The sequence below is a fragment of the Chrysemys picta genome, chromosome 20 (genome assembly GCF_011386835.1).
Source record: "Chrysemys picta bellii isolate R12L10 chromosome 20, ASM1138683v2, whole genome shotgun sequence".
Taxonomy (NCBI): Eukaryota; Metazoa; Chordata; order Testudines; family Emydidae; genus Chrysemys; species Chrysemys picta.
In genome coordinates, this window is record NC_088810.1 from 9,528,886 (window position 1) to 9,548,691 (window position 19,806).

Consider the following 19,806-nt stretch of genomic DNA (forward strand, 5'->3'; position numbering starts at 1 on the left):
GAGAAGGAGCCTTGACATGGTGGCAGAGCGGTGGGATCATTTTAAACCAAAAGCCAGTATGATTTTTTTTTTCTCCTTTCTAGCTGCTTGAAAAGCAGAGCTGAAGGTAGATGCATATCTTATCTATCCTTGCCTAAATGCAGAGGTGTTAAGTTTTTTTTAACAAGGGTCTTTGTTAAGAGAAGGGTTCAAGCAGTGAGCAAACAGCTGGCAAAAGGAATTTACAAGCTGAATTGTTTTTTTCTTTCTACCTCTCGGGGATAGCTAGTTAGAAAGTCTCTGTTACCTAAGCAGCCCTGAGCTGAGTGCATCCCAGTTTCAGTCAACTGCAGAGGGGTGTGGCCCAGCACAAGAAAACAGAAAAATGACTACCAGTGAAGCAGCTAACAAACTAGAACTGGCCAGACTAGAAGCAGAAGAAAATGAAAAGAAACATCAGAGACTGCTCCAGTTAAAAATATTCGAGAAAGAAGCTGATGAGAGAGCTATGGAGCAGAGAGAAAAAGAGATGGAGGAGAGAGAAAGAGAGAGGAAGCATGAACTGGAATTAGCAAGGGCTAGGCAGAATAATCCAGCCAACCCTAGCAACCCCTCTCCAGGTACCGCTTCCCATCCCAGAAAATTCCCCACCTACAAGGCAGGCGATGATACTGAGGCCTTCTTAGAAAATTTTGAAAGGGCCTGCCTTGGATACAGCATCACTACAGACCAGTACATGGTAGAGCTGAGGTCACAGCTCAGTGGACCCTTAGCAGAGGTGGCGGCTGAAATGCCTAAGAAACACATGAACAGTTATGAACTTTTTAAAAACAAGGCCACAATCAGAATGGGACTAACACCTGAACATGCCCATCGGTGGTTCAGAGCCCTAAGGTGAAACCCAAATGTGTCATTTACCAGACATGCCTACCACTTTGGGAAAAATTGGAATGCCTGGCTATCAGGAGTAAATGTTAAATCTACGGAAGAGTTGCCCTTCCTAATGCAAATGGAGCAGTTTTTAGAGGGTGGTTCCTGAGGAAATAGAAAGGTACATCCTAGATGGGAAGCCCAAAACTGTAACCGAGGCGGGGGAGATTGGAGCCAAATGGGTGGAGGTGGCAGAAAAGAAAAAAACTAGTAGCAGTTGAAGCGAATATCAGAAGGGGCAACCCGAAACAAACCCTTACCACCGGGGACAACCCAAAACCCCACCTACATCCCAAGGGAAACCCCAGATGCCTTCTCACCCCACCACACCAGTCTCCACCAACCAGCATCGCCCCGGTGATACCTTAGCAGGGCGATGTTTTAAATGTAATGAACTGGGACATATAAAGGCTCACTGCCCCAAGAACCCCAACCGATTACAGTTCATTACACCACAATCGCACCAAAGATCCCCAGGCCCAGATGCCTCTCTCATACCCTCGGAGCGAAGGGAAACCTTGAGAGTGGGCGGAAAGAAGGTTATCGCTTGGAGGGACACTGGGGCACAAGTGTCAACTATCCACCAATCCCTAGTAGACCCCAAACTCATCAACCCGGAGGCTCCGGTGACAATTCAACCCTTCATGTCACACTCTGTAACCTTGCCTACAGCCAAGTTACATGTCCAGTACAAGAGCTGGTCAGGAATGTGGACTTTTGCAGTCTATGACAATTATCCCATCCCCATGCTGCTGGGGGAAGACTTGGCCAACCATGTGAAGCTAGCCAAGAGGGTGGGAATGGTCACCTGCAGCCAGGCTAGGCGAGCTTTCACACCCATCCCTGTTCCTGAGCCGTCCACCAGGGCCCCATCTGTGTTACCAGAGACCTAGACAAAGGTGGTGGAACTGGATCCCCTGCCAACGACTGCAACAGCCGTAGTGGATCCAATCCCAGAGACCCAGCCAAAGCCAGTCCCAGAACCAGAACTGGCAAAACAACCAGCACCAGAACCGTTGCCAGCACTGAGTCCAGCGCTTGCAAACCCGTCTACAACTCCAACGCCAGAGGGCACCAGCGAGCCTGAACTGGCAGAAGGAGCAGATAACCCTACCCAAGAGGCTCAGCCAGAGCCTGAGATACCACATAGTGCACCAGCGGACAGCGGTTCACAGTCAATGGAAACAGCCCCAGCACCTGCATCGCTTCCAGAGGGACCAAGCCCACAGTCCAAGGAGGAACTGATGTCTCCAGCATCAAGGGAACAGTTCCAGGCCGAGCAGGAAGTAGATGACAGCCTTCAGAAAGCTTGGGCGGCGGCACGGAGCACCCCACCGCCTCTCAGCTCTTCTAACCGATCCTGGTTTGTTGTAGAACAAGGACTTTTATACAAGGAGATTCTTTCTGGTGGGCACCAGGAAGACTGGCATCCTCAAAGACAGTTGGTAGTTCCCACTAAGTATCGTGTAAAGCTCTTGAGCTTAGCCCATGATCATCCCAGTGGCCATTCTGGGGTGAACAGAACTAAAGACCGGTTGGGGAAGTCCTTCCACTGGGAGGGAATGGGCAAGGACGTTGCGAATTATGTCCGGTCTTGTGAGTTGTGCCCACGAGTGGGAAAGCCCCAAGACCAGGTCAAAGCCCCTCTCCAGCCACTACCCATAATTGAGGTCCCATTTCAGCAAGTATCTGTGGATATTCTGGGTCCTTTCCCAAAGAAGACCCCCAGAGGAAAGCAGTACATACTGACTTTCCTGGATTTTGCTACCCGATGGCCGGAAGCAGTACCCTTAAGCAACACCAGGGCTAAAAGTGTGTGCCAGGCATTAGCAGACATTTTTGCCAGGGTAGGTTGGCCCTCCGACATCCTTACAGATTCGGGAACTAATTTCCTGGCAGGGACCATGAAAAACCTGTGGGAAACTCATGGGGTGAATCACTTGGTTGCCACTCCTTACCACCATCAAACCAATGGCCTGGTGGAGAGGTTTAATGGAACTTTGGGGGCCATGATACATAAATTCGTAAATGAACACTCCAATGATTGGGACCTAGTGTTGCAGCAGTTGCTTTTTGCCTACAGGGCTGTACCACATCCCAGTTTAGGGTTTTCACCATTTGAACTTGTGTATGGCCGCGAGGTTAAGGGGCCATTACAGTTGGTGAAGCAGCAATGGGAGGGGTTTACGCCTTCTCCAGGAACTAACATTCTAGATTTTGTAAGCAACCTATAAAGCACCCTCCGACACTCTTTAGCCCTTGCTAAAAAAAACCTAAAGAATTCTCAGGAAGAGAAAAAGGCCTGGTATGATAAACAGTCCAGAGAATGGTCCTTCAAAGTAGGAGACCAAGTCATGGTCTTAAAGGCGCTCCAGGCCCATAAAATTGAAGCATCGTGGGAAGGACCATTCACGGTCCAGGAGCGCCTAGGAGCTGTTAACTATCTCATAGCCTCCCCCACCTCCAACATAAAGCCTAAGGTATACCATGTTAATTCTCTTAAGCCCTTTTATTCCAGAGAATACAATTTACAGCCCAGGAAACAGATGACGCGGAGTGGCCTGAAGGTGTCTACTACGAAGGAAAAAGGGATGGTGGCGTGGAAGAGGTAAACCTCTCCGCGACCCTTGGACGTTTGCAGTGACAGCAGATCAAGGAGCTGTGCACAAGCTTTGCACCAATTTTCTCAGCCACTCCAGGACGGACCGAACGGGCATACCACTCCATTGACACAGGTAATGCTCACCCAATTAGAACCCCACCCTACCGGGAGTCACCTCATGCCCAAACTGCTATACAAAGGGAGATCCAGGACATGCTACAGATGGGTATAATCCACCCCTCTAATAGTGCATGGGCATCTCCAGTGGTTCTAGTTCCCAAACCAGATGGGGAAATATGCTTTTGCGTGGACTACCGTAAGCTAAATGCTGTAACTCGTCCTGACAACTATCCAATGCCACGCACAGATGAGCTATTGGAGAAATTGGGACATGCCCAATTCATCGCTACTTTAGACTTAACCGAAGGGTACTGGCAAGTACCACTAGATGAACCTGCTAAGGAAAGGAACAGAGGGTCCTGTGGCACCTTTGAGACTAACAGAAGTACTGGGAGCATAAGCTTTCGTGGGTAAGAACCTCACTTCTTCAGATGCAAGATACACTTCTTGCATCTGAAGAAGTGAGGTTCTTACCCACGAAAGCTTATGCTCCCAGTACTTCTGTTAGTCTCAAAGGTGCCACAGGACCCTCTGTTGCTTTTTACAGATTCAGACTAACACGGCTACCCCTCTGATACTTGCTAAGGAAAGGTCAGCCTTCGTCACCTAGGCAGGGGTGTATAAATTCAATGTACTCCCTTTCGGGTTGCGAAATGCACCCGCCACCTTCCAAAGACCTGTAGATGGTCTCCTAGCGGGATTGGGAGAATCTGCAGTTGCCTACCTCGATGATGTGGCCATTTTTTCTGATTCATGGACAGAACACCTGGAGCACCTGGAAAAAGTCTTTGAGCGCATCCGGCAGGCAGGACTAACTGTTAAGGCTAAAAAGTGTCAAATAGGCCAAAACAGAGTGACTTACCTGGGGCACCTGGTGGGTCAAGAAACTATAAATCCCCTACAGGCCAAAGTGAATGCTATCCAAAAGTGGCCGGTTCCAAAGTCAAAGAAACAGGTCCAATCCTTCTTAGGCTTGGCCGGATATTATAAGCGATTTGTACCACACTACAGCCAAATCGCCGCCCTGCTGACAGACCTAACCAGAAAGAAACAGCCAAATGCAGTTCAGTGGACTGATGAGTGTCAAAAGGCCTTTAACCAGCTTAAGGTGACACTCATGTCTGACCCTGTGCTAAGGACCCCAGCCTTTGACAAACCGTTCCTAGTAACCACAGATACGTCCAAGCGGGGCGTGGGAGCAGTTTTAATGCAGGAAGGACCGGATCAAGAATTCCATCCTGTCGCGTTTCTCAGCAAAAAACTGTCTGAGAGGGAAAGCCACTGGTCAGTCAGCGAAAAGGAATGCTACGCCATTGTGTGCGCGCTGGAAAAGATACGCCCATATGTTTGGGGACGGCGTTTCCAACTACAAACAGACCATGCTGCGCTACAGTGGCTTCATACCGCCAAGGGAAATAACAAAAAACTTCTTCGGTGGAGTTTAGCTCTCCAAAATTTTGATTTTGAAATACAACACATTTCAGGGGCTTCTAACAAAGTGGCTGATGCACTCTCCCGGGAAAGTTTCCCAGAATCAACTGGTTAAAAATTGTTCTTGGAATGTGGAACATATTGTTAGTTTTTATATAATCAGTAGTATGTCTAAAGGTGCATGTGTCTTATTAACTCTGTTTTCTCCTAGAGCTCCAGGAAGAAATCACAGCCAGTGTGGAACCGGCTGTCCAACACTATCTCTGATTTGGGGGGCGTGTCATAACTATAAAGGGAAGGGTAACAGCTGTCCTGTGTACAATACTATAAAATCCCTCCTGGCCAAAGACTCCAAAATCCTTTTACCTGTAAAGGGTTAAGAGGCTCAGGTAACTTGGCTGACACCTGACCCAAAGGACAATAAGGGGACAAGATACTTTCAAATCTTGGTGGGGGGAAGGCTTTTGTTTGTGCTCTTTGTTTTTGGGGAAAGTTCGCTCTTGGGACTAAGAGGGACCAGACATCAATCTAGGCTCTCCAAATCGTTCTGAACAAGTCTCTCATATTTCAAACTTGTAAGTAAACAGCCAGGCAAGGCATGTTAGTTTTATCTTTGTTTTCTCAACTTGTAAATGTACCTTTTTACTGGGGTGTTTACCTCTGTTTGCTGTAACTTTGAATCTAAGGCTAGAGGGAGTTCCTCTGGGCTCTTTAAGTTTGATTACCCTGTAAAGTTATTTTCCATCCTGATTTTACAGAAATGATTTTTACCTTTTTCTTTAATTAAAAGCCTTCTTTTTAAGAACCTGATTGATTTTCCCTGTTTTTTAGATCCAAGGGGGTTGGATCTTGATCCACCAGGAGTTGGTGGGAGAGAGGAGGGGGGATGGTTAATTTCTCCTTGTTTTAAGTTCCAAGGGGTTTGGATCTGTATTCACCAGGGAATTGGTGAAGAGTCTCTCAAGGCTACCCAGGGAAGGGAATTAGCACATTGGGAGTGGTGGCAGCAGACCAGATCTAAGCTGGTAGTTAAGCTTAGAAGTTTTCATGCAGGCCCCCACATCTGTACCCTAAAGTTCAGAGTGGGGAAGGAGCCTTGACAGACGGTAATAAGATGAGAGATTAAACTGGCAGCATTGAGGGGGAGTTGTTGCAAAGAGGAGGCAGTGAGGTCTAAGGGAGAGTGCACTGGCCTGGGAGCCAGTCTGCTGCTGGGCAAAACAGTGGTTGGGTAGAAAAGCAGGACAATGCAATCCCCCAAGGAACAGAAAGCAGGAGACAAATAATGTACCGTCTCCCCCTCTGTTCTTACTTTGCCTCCTTCTTGGCTTCCTCATTCCCGTATTAATTTGAGGTCAGTGGCTGGTACCCAGCAGTGCCCCTGAACCAAGGAGACAAGGGCTGAAGTGGCCTCAGAGACAGATCTAGTCATATCTTCCACCACCAACTGCTATGAAATTAGTTACTCCTGATTTATGCCACGGGGAGTGAACGGGGAATCGGGTTACGAGCAGTGTCTAGAAATAGCCCGGAGAGCTGTTGGACTGCAGGGAGCCAGGCACGCTGGACTCCCACTTCCCAGAGACAGATCGGAATGGGCCGGTGCTAACTTACGCTCGGGCTGGGTGGGTCTATTGCTTGCAAGAGGGGTGTGGCAATCAGTCAGCACCCAGGCCTGGCCCTGGGCTGCTCCAAGAGCCGGTAATGACAGGCAAGGCCCTTAATCATGGATCCATGGACGCGGAGGGACTGATGCTAATGCCAGTCACACCCAGGAGTGTCAGGATGACTGCATGGATGTGCAGAAAGGTGCTCGGTGTGCACAGATTCCCAAGGCCTAGGGGAAGGGGAGTGGGTCATGTTTATAGCCAGCCTGGGGAGCAAAATCATAGAATCATAGAATCATAGATTATAGGACTGGAAGGGACCTCGAGAGGTCATCGAGTCCAGTCCCCTGTCCGCATGGCAGGACCAAATACTGTCTAGACCATCCCTGATAGACATTTATCTAACCTACTCTTAAATATCTCCAGAGACGGAGATTCCACAACCTCCCTAGGCAATTTGTTCCAGTGTTTAACCACCCTGACAATTAGGAACTTTTTCCTAATGTCCAACCTAGACCTCCCTTGCTGCAGTTTAAACTCATTGTTTCTGGTTCTATCCTTAGAGGCTAAGGTGAACAAGTTCTCTCCCTCCTCCTCATGACACCCTTTTAGATACCTGAAAACTGCTATCATGTCCCCTCTCAGTCTTCTCTTCTCCAAACTAAACAAACCCAGTTCTTTCAGCCTTCCTTCATAGGTCATGTTCTCAAGACCTTTAATCATTCTTGTTGCTCTTCTTTGGACCCTTTCCAATTTCTCCACATCTTTTTTAAAATGCGGCGCCCAGAACTGGACACAATACTCCAGCTGAGGCCTAACCAGAGCAGAGTAGAGCGGAAGAATGACTTCTCGTGTCTTGCTCACAACACACCTGCTAATGCATCCCAGAATCACGTTCGCTTTTTTTGCAACAGCATCACACTGTTGACTCATATTTAGCTTGTGGTCCACTATAACCCCTAGATCCCTTTCTGCCGTACTCCTTCCTAGACAGTCTTTTCCCATTCTGTATGTGTGAAATTGATTTTTCCTTCCTAAGTGGAGCACTTTGCATTTGTCTTTGTTAAACTTCATCCTGTTTAACTCAGACCATTTCTCCAATTTGTCCAGATCATTTTGAATTATGACCCTGTCCTCCAAAGTAGTTGCAATCCCTCCCAGTTTGGTATCATCCGCAAACTTAATAAGCGTACTTTCTATGCCAATATCTAAGTCGTTGATGAAGATAACGTACATAAGAGCTTGCTGTTCACAGCCAGCCAGAGCCCATTGCTCTGAGAGGTGTAACTGACTCTACTTGGGTCTGCAGAGAGCCTGAGCCCGTTGCTGGGAGAGGGAAGGAGCTGCCCTGAGTGTGTCTGACCTAGCGATGCTGCCTAGGTCTGCTGAGAGCCTGAGTTATCTTTTTTCCAAGGGGAAAATGGAGCAGATTCTATTAGGGGAACAGTTTGATTTGAATAGAAATTAGGTAGCGTGACGAGGTCAGGCCAGATGGCTACAGGAGAGTTTTGGAAGGATAAGCAGGTCCCTTTTCCCTTGGTAACTGAACAGGGATTACTCCAGGTTAATTAGGACACCTGGGGCCAATCAAAGGCCTGCCAGAACCTGTTACGAGCCTCCCCTCCAGCCAGATAGAGGCGTAGGATAGAAGCTGTGGGAGGAAGGCGAGCTACTGGTGAGCTGGGCGGTGCGGAGGAGGAAACCAGGAGGGAAACCCCACAGGTACAGGGGCGAAGGGCAGGGGAAACAGGGCAAACAGCGCTTTTGGGCCCCGAAGGTCTGAGGGAAGAGACCCCACCAGAGGGAAGCGACTGAACTGGGTGTCTGGCCTGTCGCCACCATGCCCGGAGGGGCTACCAGAGACTAAGAGGCTCTCCTTCCCCTCCCCCCGTCAAGGAGGCTGGGAGGAAGCCTGCTCAGGCAAGGTGTGTACCCCGGCCCGCCGCGAAACGGAAGCACGGAACCCGCTGAGGCAGAGAAGGAGCTCTGTCACAGTTATTTAAAAAACGTCTGGGCTGGATTGAGCTAATATAAACGGGGATATTTCTGGTTTCCAAGGCAGTTATCACTTATTTATTAATTAATTATTCTTGTTATTAGGGTGGAAATGCCTCTGAGCCCCAGTCATGGAGCAGGACCGCACTGCGCCAGGCGCTGTACAAACACAGAACAAAAAGATGGTCCTTGTCTCCAAAGAGGTTCCATTCTTAGTAAGTTATTTTGAAGGCGGTGGACTGTATCCTGGAGATTGGTGATGCTGGGAAGGACCCAGGAGACCTGATGGGGCCAACGACCTATGAGCTCCCTGGGAGATGCTTTGGCTAAGAGGCCGAATGCAACCCTGGGCTGCAGAAGCAGGGGAATAGTGAGTAGGAGCTGGGAAGTGGACTCCTCTGTGGATACAGCATTGAGGAGATCATGACTGGAGATTCCCCCAGCTCTAGGGGGCTGCACATCAAACAAGATGTCGGGAAATCGGGGAGGGTTCAGAGAAAAGCGATGGGAGAGATCCAAGAGCTGGAAAACCAGCCTGAGAACCAGAGAATGAAGAAGATCGATCTGTGGAGTTTCGCACAGAGAAGGCAGAGTTTAAGCTACCGAGAGTGAGAAAAAGAAGAAAGAAAGGTCAGAATCAAAACAAAACATTTTGAAATGATCAAAACGGAATGTTTCCATTGACCCAAAATGGAGACCCAAAAATCCTTTTTTCGGTTCATGAATATTTTCAGGATTTTGACTTTGTGTCCCAATTCGAGACAGGAAAACATTTTGAACTCCCCAAAAATATTCATGGGAGAGGAACTGCCCCCTAGTTCATAGATTCCAAGGCAAGACATTGTGATCATCAGGTCTGGCCGCCTGCATAACACAGGTTAGAGAACTGCCGCCAAATAATTCCTAGAGCCGAGCTATTAGAAAACCATCCAGTCTGGATTTAAAAATGGTCAGTGATGCAGAATCCACCACAACCCTTGGTAACTGTTCCAATGGTTAATTGCTTTCACCGTTAAAAATGTCTGCCTCATTTCCTGTCAGAATTTGTCTAGTTTCAACTTCCCCAGCCATTGGATCATGTTAGACCTATCATGTTAGGCCTATTGGATCATGTTAGACCATCTTAGGCAGGTATCCCGTGATCCTGTGCCTTGTCTTCGCTGTGGGCCTTCGTACATTCTGGGATTTTTCTCACAGTGCATGGTGGAAGCCAGTGGACTTCTGGGAGTTGGGGGTCCAAAACTCCCATGGTTCCTCTCTTTCCGGGCAGATAAGCATCATCTGGAGAGAAAGAGCAATTTTCGAACTGCTGGTTGGCCATCACGGAGGGTGAAACTGATGACCACTAAACAAAAGGGCTCCTAGGATGATCTGAGGAATGGAAAACCTACCTCATGAGAGGAGAGTCAAAGTGCTTGGCTTCTTTAGCCTAACCAAAAGAGGGCTGGGGGGAGATATAACTGCTCTCTATAAATACATCAGAGGGATAAACACCAGGCAGGGAGAGGAGTTATTTATGTGCCAATGTGGTCACAAGAACAAATGGCTTTAAACTGGCCATCAGCAAGTTTAGGCTTGAAATTAGCTGAAGGTTTCTAACCCTCAGAGGAGTGAAGTTTTGGAACAGCCTCCCAAGGGGAGCAGTGGGGGCAAAAAACTTGTTTCAAGACTGACCTGGATAAGTTTATGGAGGGGGTGGTACGATGGGGCTGCTGACAATGGCACGTAGCCGATCTGCGACTGCTAGCAGCAGATCTCTCCAATGGCCCGGTGATGGGACACAAGGTGGGGAGGGCTCTGAGTTACGACAGCGAATTCTTTCCAAGTATCTGCCTGGTGGGTCTTGCCCATATGCTTAGGGTCTAACTGATGGCCATGTCGGGGGTTGGGAAGGAATTTCCCCCCAGGTCAGATTGGCAGAGACCTTGGAGTTTTTTTCCCCGCCTTCCTCTGCAGCATGGGGCACGGGTCACTTGCAGGTTTACACAAGTGTAAATGGCGGATTCTCTGTAACGTGAAGTCTTTACATCATGATTTGAGGACGTCAGTAACTCAGTTAGAGGGTAGGGGTCTAATACAGGAGTGGGTGGACAAGATTCTGTGGTCTGCCATGTGTGGGAGGTCAGACTAGATGATCATGATGGTCCCTTCTGGCCTAAAAGTCTATGAGTCTCTGAGGACTGCCAGGTGAGATGCAACACAAGGGTCTGGATTTGGGATTTTGGAACCAGCTCAGCTCAACGTAGATCATCGCTAAACAGCTCCGATCGCTGCTCCTTATTACCATCAGCCATTGGGACACCATTATCCCCTTCTCCAAACGGTTTAGAATTGAACTTTGCCTAAATCTCCCTTTTCTCTGCCTCGGTGCTGCCCTGCATGTGGGAAGGGGGAAATCTATGCCGCAGACCCACTCTGTGGGCAGTGGGGTTGGAAAAGAAAGGCAGTTTAGGGGACACCATGGGCTGACGGGGGGGGGGGGGGGAGGGAACAGTTGTACCAGGGCCCCAAAATGCTTCTAATGGCGGGGGGTGAGGGGGGGAAAGGTGGCTGAAATGGGAGGGTGTGGGGCCCAGCGAACATGATGTAGCAGGGGTCAAAATGTCTCCAGAGGGGCCTAGGGCGTAGTAAGGGCTGGCTGGAAAACAGGAATTCCACTTTAGGAACAATTCTGATGCGTCCACATTTGTTTTTGGTCCAGAATGAAACTGAGGACTGTTGAGACTTTTCAGGAACACCAGAGCAAGCCACCCAGGCCTAACCTGCAGCCCAGTGGTGGCGGCCCTGCCCTGCCCCAGCAACGATCTGACTTAGACAACGGGGATGAGCACCAGCAGCTTGCTGACCAGACGCGACTGCGGGTCGATGCGTTTGAAGCTTGGTTGGTTTTTTAACTCTGTGGGGTGCTCCCGCTTCATCACAGGGTGTTTTCTTTTCTTCGGCCCTGCCCTCTTCCCAGCACGACTGTGACGAGTTACAGAGAGCAGCACTGCTATCTGACCCTGCCCCTGCACTGCTCTCTGACCCCGCCCCCGCACGGCTGTCTGACCCTACCCCCGCACTGCTCTCTGCCCCCGCCCCCGCACGGCTGTCTGACCCCACCCCCGCACTGCTCTCTGCCCCCGTCCCCACACGGCTGTCTGACCCACCCCTGTGCTGCTGTCTGTCCTCGTCCCCGCACGGCTGTCTGACCCTGCCCCTGCATGGCTGTCTGACCCCACCCTCGCATGGCTGTCTGACCCTACCCCCGCACTGCTCTCTGCCCCCGCCCCCACACGGCTGTCTGACCCACCCCTGTGCTGCTGTCTGTCCCCGTCCCCACACTGCTCTCTGCTCCTGCCCCCACACTGCTGTCTTACCCCACCCCCGCACTGCTCTCTGCCCCCGCCCCTGCACTGCTGTCTGACCCCACCCCCGCACTGCTCTCTGCCCCCGCCCCCACATGGCTGTCTGACCCCGCCCCTGCACTGCTGTCTGACCCCGCCCCTACACTGCTCTCTCCCCCGCCCCTGCACTACTCTCTGCCCCCGCCGCCACACTGCTGTCTGACCCCTCCCCCGAACGGCTGTCTGACCCTGCCCCCACACGGCTGTCTGACCCCGCCCCCACATGACTGTCTGACCCCGCCCCTGCATGGCTGTCTTGCATGTATCCACCCCCAGCCAGAGTCCTCACCACCCCTGCATGACAACCCTTGCACCCCAACCCTTCAACCCCAGCCTGGAGCCCCCTCCTGCACCCCAAATCCCTCATCCCCGGCCCCACACCAAAGCCCACCTCCCCAGCCGGAGCCTTCACCCCCCTGCATACTAACCTCCTGCCCAGAGCCCCCCTCCCACACCCTGAACCCCTCATTTCTGGCCCCACCCCGGAACCTGCACCCCCAGCCCAGAGACCTCATCCTCTCCCACACCCCAACCCCCTGCCTCAGCTCGGAGCCCCCTCCCATGCGCCGAACATCTTGCTCCACCCCCCAGCCCAGAGCCCCCTCCCGCACCCTAAATCCTCATTTCTGGCCCCACCCCAGAGCCCACACCCCCAGCGGGAGCCCTCAACCCCTCCTGCACCCCAACCTCCTGAGCCAGCCGGGTGAAAATGAGCGAGTGAGTGAGGGTGGGGAGAGCGAGCAACAGAGGGAGGGGGGATGAAGTGAGTGGGTGGTGGGACCTCAGAGGAGGGGCAAGGCAAGGGTGTTCAGTTTTGTGTGAGTAGAAAGTTGGTAACTCTAACCCTGCTATTTTCTAGCCCCGCCTCCTTGCCCCACACTGCCCTCTGATCCTGCCCTATTTGAATTTTGGGCTGTTTTTGAGACTCATTTCAGGCTTGTGGTCTTGAAAAAAATCTGGCGACCCTGATGCAGGCAAGACTGAAAGCCCCCACCCCCACAAGGATTTCCGTGTACTTAGGGCATGCACCTGGGGGAGGTTCCTGCCCCTCTTCAGAAAGGTCCAGGCTCTGCCAGACGATTGGTCCAATCTGGGCTATTAGTCATTGAGCTCTAGCTTTGACCATAAATTCCATCCTGGACCCAAGAAACCTTTGCGACGAAAGTTTTGTCAAAACTTTTCGGCGAAAAGTTTTGGTTTTGTGGAATCAGCATTTTCCTGGTGGGGAAAAAAATAAAAATACTCCCCACTAGCTCTGTGGGCCAATGTCTCCCATGAGCCCCTCACTAACATAGATTCATAGATTATAGGACTGGAAGGGACCTCGAGAGGTCATCGAGTCCAGTCCCCAACATACATGATACATGCATCATTTGAGCACCCCACCAGCTAAGGCCGGACGTGCCCGAACTCCAGTGCTTCCTCAAAGTGTCATGGTTCCACCCTGATTTACAGCCCAGCTGCTCCCTGCAAATTAGTGGGTGGGTTGTTTCGCCCTGCGGGGGAGGGGGGGGCGTGGCGTGTGTGCAATTTCACGTCACTTAACAATTTAACGAGCTGATAAGCGGGTGCGTTCAGGGATGTGAGTGGCTTTTAAGTGCAGCCACAATTAATGGGGCCTCTGAAAAAAAAAAATCTCGCCCTGTACGTTTTGTTTCAAACAGCACCACCCAGGAAAGAGCGCTGGTTTCGACACGTGAACCCTGGTGTCTGTCTCTGCTCTAGGAAGGGGTTGGACCCTGAACTCGTCGCATGCATCCATCTCCCGGAACCAAGGTAGGCTCCCAACGCGTCTGCTGGCCTCTGCCGACAGTCAGAACATGAATGCCCGGAGTCGACCTGCCATTGTGCGAGGGCGTGGCTGAATCCCACCGGGGCACAGGACAAGCCCGAGCATGTGGCATGGGGTGTCTGGAAATGCATCGGCACCGCACGCGCAGGGGTTTCAAAGAAGGCTCACGGCATAACGCCCCGGGAGAGGGCTGTGGCAGGGGAAAAGCTGGGCTGATGGGGAAGCAGCCACAGCTGCAGCCCAAGTGCAATCAGGGCCCAGCTGGCCCATATAAGAGGGCAGTGAGCCAGAAGCACAAACAGACACTCTCTCTAGCCTCTTGAGAGAGAAGGAGCTGGCTGGCTGGGAAGCTGAGGAGGGGACCTAGGGTGGAGCAGTGCTGGGGAAGGGCAGAAGGAGTGGGGGAGCTCCAGCCTAGCTAAGCCCCAGGCTGGAGGCCGAGTTAAGGGCCCACAAAAAGGGAACTGGGGCTGCAGAGGGGCAGCCCAGAGATAGGCAGAGCAGCTGATCCAACCCCCCTTGCCGATGAGGAGTGGTTAACAGACGGCGTCTGCCCCAGGGAGCAGGGGCTAAATGGAGACTGGCAGTAGCCACTGAGGCAAGGTGGGGATAGGGAGTGAGGGTTCCCCTGGGAGGGGAGACCTAGAATGAGGGGGTACTGCGGTGGGCAGAAACCCTGGGCAAAGGGCACCGGGGTCTGGGAGAGACACGGGGGCCAACGGGAGGCGAGACACCAGCCGGCAGAGGGCGCTTCGGAGCTGGAAAAGAGCAAATTCCCAGGACAACCAGCAGGAGGCGCCGCGCCGGTGAGTCATCGCCCTGCCACATTTACGTCTTGTCTACACAACGATATGGAGCGTGGCAAGCCGGGGGCAGGGGGGTGAGATCCTGAGCTCCAGCCTGACCCCACAATATCACCGCTGTCAGAGATGCCCAGCTGCAGTGTAGACATACCCAAAGACAAGCCAGTTGGGTCGTCATTGGTGGCTTTAAGAACAGGTTGGACAAGCCCCTGTCAGGGATGATCCAGGTTTACTTGGTGCTGGGTCAGTGGAGGGGGCGGGACTTGATGCCCTCTCAAGGTCCCTTCCAGCCTGATATTTTGAAGATTCTACATGGGGAAATTGACCAGATTTGCTGTCCATGTGGACACGCTTATTCCAGAATAAAAGTGCCTTTTCCGGAGTTAGCTTAATCCTCTTGGAACTAGAGCTGGGCAAAAAACTCCATATCTGACCTCTCCATCCTTGTCGTCAAAGGGAACCTGCACAACACCTTCAAAAGATGAGCCGGGGAGCTTCAATTCATAACTTTGCTAAACCCTACAACTCCTGGGCTCAGCCCTGGTCTACACTACAGAGTAAACAAATAAATCTGTTAGTCTTTAAGGTGCCACCGGACTCCTTGTTGTTTTTGTGGATACAGACTAACACGGCTACCCCCTGATACTACAGAGTTAGGTCAGCTCACGTCTACCTAACTCTGTAAGTGTCTACGCTCAAATTTCGCTCCCGTCAGTGTAACTGCCCTGCTACGCTGACTTAACAACTCCACCTCCACGAGTGGCGTAGAGTCACAGTCAACATAGTTAGGTCGACACAGTGCCAGTGTAGACATTGCACCACTTATGTCGACTGTTACTGGCTTTCAGAATCCATCCCACAATGCCCCACCCTCACAGTTCAATCCATTTTCTTCTTTGTAGAGCAACCACTAGACGTTTACTTGTAGATGGTTAAGCCAAATCATCACGTCTGGAGTCGCAGACTGAGGACGCACACCGCCGACACAAGGAGCAAAGTGTGGATCCACACAAGCGATGTAATTACTGTGGTGGCTGTATGCCAATGTAAGTTAGGTTGACTCAATTGTGTAGTGTCAACATGGCCTCAGTAAAGACACTGGATTTCTGGCTCATTACAACACTCTGTAACCCACTGACCCGCCTTTGTCCTATGACTGCCAAGGGGTTAGCTGTCCACTTCACCTTGAATGGTCTCTTGCAACATGTGTTAACTGCTCTTAGGCTAAACAATCTGGTCCACCTCGTATTTGGCTGGGACTTTCCCAGACCTGAAGAATGAAGGCTCTGTGTAAGCTCGAACGCTTGTCTCTTTCATCAACAGAGGTTGGTCAACTAAAAGATATAACCTCTGCAACCTCGTCTCTATAATTGTTATAACTATAATCAGCATAAATGGTAAAGCTTCCCTGTTCCCTTTGAACAGAGCTATGCAGTTGGGGGAAGACAAGGCGGACTATGTTTAGGGCACCTTTTCCAGCCTTATGTTAGTGACTTGAACCCAGGTCCTCAGGGGTCTCTGGTGCTAGCAGGTTCCAACCTGCCACCCAGGGACCTGCTAAGCACTTGCAGATTAGGAGCTGAACTCACAGGGCACCAATCCTGGAAGCTGATTGGCAAAACATTGGGGAGCCCTGATTGGTCCACGGCCCCTATTTAAATCCAGCACAGGAGTCCGTGCAGCTGGGATCCACCCTGCTCTGGAGTGTGTGCCTTCCTCTTCCTCATCCTCGCCCTCGCCCTGGTATCCTGACCCGGTCTGACTCTGTGTGTTGATCCATGGTTGTGCTCTCAAGTTTGCTCCTGCCTCTGATCTCCTGGTAACTGGACCCTGCCTCCCGACACTCCGCTCTGGGTTTGCCCTCAGGCCTGTCTCAGACTCTGACCTCCCGGTACATGGGCTGGCCTGATTTCCCAGCTTCTGCTTTGAGCACTAGGTCAGACTGCCCACCTCCTGCTTGTGACCCGCCCTCCCCATGCGGGGGAGCGGAGTGGGTCCTAAAAGGGCTGCTCAGTTGTGGTTGCGGCTGCTGAGTTGCAGGCTGCATCTGTCCAAATGCAAAAATGACCCTCTGAAAGCCGCCGCTTGTGTGCTGGTCGCTGACGAGGAGTTTCCGTCACCGATCGCCACAGGACTTAGATGTGAATATGGAAGACACCTGTGCGTGATTTCTTTTAACATGGAGATTCCGTTGCACATCAATGTCCACACGGTGCTTGGCCGGATGAGGGTCTTCATCCAAGCACCAGGAAACCGAGGCAATTGGAGATCACCATCCTGCTGCAGCCTTCATCTGCCTTCACAGACATCGAGAGAAATCATCTTTGTCTACCTGCTCTGCCACTGGGGAGTTATGGACAACCCAAGCCCTCCAGCGCCTGAAATGGAGAAGAACCTTGTGGGAAGGATCCCAGCGTTACGAGACCCAGTGAAGAAAACAGGAAATGGAGAAATGGGAAAGGAGGAAAGAATGCCGTGCAGCCTGATTCAATAATCCAGATCTTTCCCTTCCACTGGGATCCATCTGCCCCAAAGTGATAAGATCTGTGGATCCCAGATTGATCTTGTCATGGGATAAGAGGGAAGGTGCTGTCATGGATTGGTAACTGGTTAAAAGATAGGAAACAATGGGTAGAAATAAACGGTCAGTTTTCAGAATGGAGACTGGAAAATAGTGGTGTTCCCTAGGGGTCTGTACTGGGACCAGTCCTATTTAACATATTCATAAACGATCTGGGAAAAGGGGTAAACAGGGAGGTGGCAAAATTTGCAGATGATACAAAACTACTCAAGATAGTTAAGATCCAAGCAGACTGCGAAGAGCTGCAAAAGGATCTCACAAAACTGGGTGACTGGGCAACAAAATGGCAGATGAAATTCAAAGTTGATAAATGCAAAGTAATGCACATTGGAAAACATAATCCCAACCATACATGTACAATGATGGGGTCCACATTAGCTGTTGCCACTCAAGAAAGAGATCTTGGAGTCATTGTGGAGAGTTCTCTGAAAACGTCCACTCAATGTGCAGCGGCAGTCAAGAAAGCTAAAAGAATGTTGGGAATCATTAGGAAAGGGATAGATAATAAGACAGAAAATATCATATTGCCTCTATATAAATCCATGATACGCCCACATCTTGAATACTGCGTGTAGATGTGGTCGCCCCATCTCAAAAAAGATTTATTGGAATTAGAAAACGTTCAGAAAATTATTAGGGGTATGGAACGGCTGCCATATGAGGAGCGATTAATAAGACTGGGACTTTTCAGCTTGGAAAAAAGACGACTAAGGGCGGATATGATAGAGCTCTGTAAAATCATGATTGGTGTGGAGAAAGTAATCGGGAAGTGTTATTTACTCCTTCTCATAACACAACACCAAATGAAATTAATAGGCAGCAGATTTAAAACAAACAAAAGGAAGTATTTTTTCACACAATGCACAGTCAACCCGTGGAACTCCTTGCCAGAGGATGTTGTGAAGGCCAAGACTATGAACTAGATAAGTTCATGGAGGATAGGTCTATCAATGGCTATTAGCCAGGATCAGGGCCGGCTTTAGGCCGATTCAGCCGATTCGGCTGAATTGGGCCCCGCGCCAAGAGGGCCCCGCGCTGCAGCTGTTCACCCCGCCCACTTCCCCCTCCTCCCCAGCCCTGCACGCCCCGCCCCCTCCCCTGCTTCCCGCGAATCTCTGAGACTAAGCAGCAGGGGCGGGCCGGCCGGCAGCACAAGGTAAGCTGGGGTGGGGGCGGGAGAAGGGCTCCGGGGAGGCGCGGCCTGTTCCCGCAGGCCCCAGCACGGCCCGGCTCCGGCCCGGTCCCCGCGGCTCGGGCCCCCCCATCCCCCTCCCGCGGCGCGCGGCTCGGGCCCCCCCGGCCCCCCTGCGGCACGGCTCGGCTCGGGGCCCCCCGGCCCCTCTGCGGCGCGGCTGGGCTCGGGGCCCCCCCGGCCCCCCGGCGGCTCGGCTCGGGGCCCCCTGCGGCTCGGGTCGGGGCCCCTCCCGGCGGCGCGGCTCGGCTCGGGGCCCCCCCAGCCCCCCTGCGGCACGGCTCGGCTCGGGGCCCCCCGGCCCCTCTGCGGCGCGGCTCGGCTCGGGGACCCCCGGCCCCCCTGCGGCTCGGCTGGGCTCGGGGCCCCCCCGGCCCCCCGGCGGCTCGGCTCGGGGCCCCCTGCGGCTCGGGTCGGGGCCCCCCCCGGCGGCGCGGCTCGGCTCGGGGCCCCCCCGGCCCCCCTGCGGCACGGCTCGGCTCGGGGCCCCCCGGCCCCTCTGCGGCGCGGCTCGGCTCGGGGCCCCCCCGGTGGCGCGGCTGGGCTCGGGGCCCCCTGCGGCGCGGCGCGGCTCGGGGCCCCCCGGCCCCCCTGCGGCGCGGCTGGGCTCGGGGCCCCCTGCGGCTCGGCTCGGGTCCCCCCCGGCGGCGCGGCGCGGCTCGGCTCGGGGCCCCCTGTGGCGCGGCTCGGCTCGGGGCCCCCCGGCCCCCCTGCGACTCGGCTCGGCTCGGGGGCCCCCCCCCGGCGGCGCGGCTCGGCTCGGGGCCCCCCCCCCCCCGGCGGCGTGGCTCGGCTCGGCTCGGGGCCCCCCCGGCCCCCCCCGGCCCCCCCCCCCGGCAGCGCGGCGTGGCTCGGGTCCTGGGGGCGGGGCTTGCAGCAAGCCCCGCCCCCAGGAATCGGGCCCCGCTCTTGCTAAAGCCGGCCCTGGCCAGGATGGGCAGGGATGGTGTCCCTAGCCTCTGTTAGCCAGAAGCTGGGAATGGGCGACAGGATGGATCACTTGATGGTTACCTGTTCTGTTCACTCCCTCTGGGGCACCTGGCATTGGCCACCGTTGGAAGACAGGATACTGGGCTCGATGAACCTTTGGTCTGACCCAGTATGGCTGTTCTTGTGTTCTTATTAGCCACCTGCGGATCCACCAGCAGTAATGGGCTATCATTTCATGCAGGATTATAGAAATGACATGCTTTTATTGTAGAAACGTAACATTTCAACATGAGCGAAACATTTTTGGGGGCATTTTTGCCACATCGGGTGTTAAGAAATTTCAGCTTTGCATTCCCATGCACAACAGATTCTTCCCACCACTTGAAATGTCTGAATTTCCCCTGGAATGGGAATCTCAGCCCTGGTTTATGAGCACAAACTGCCTCACTCTTTGTCAA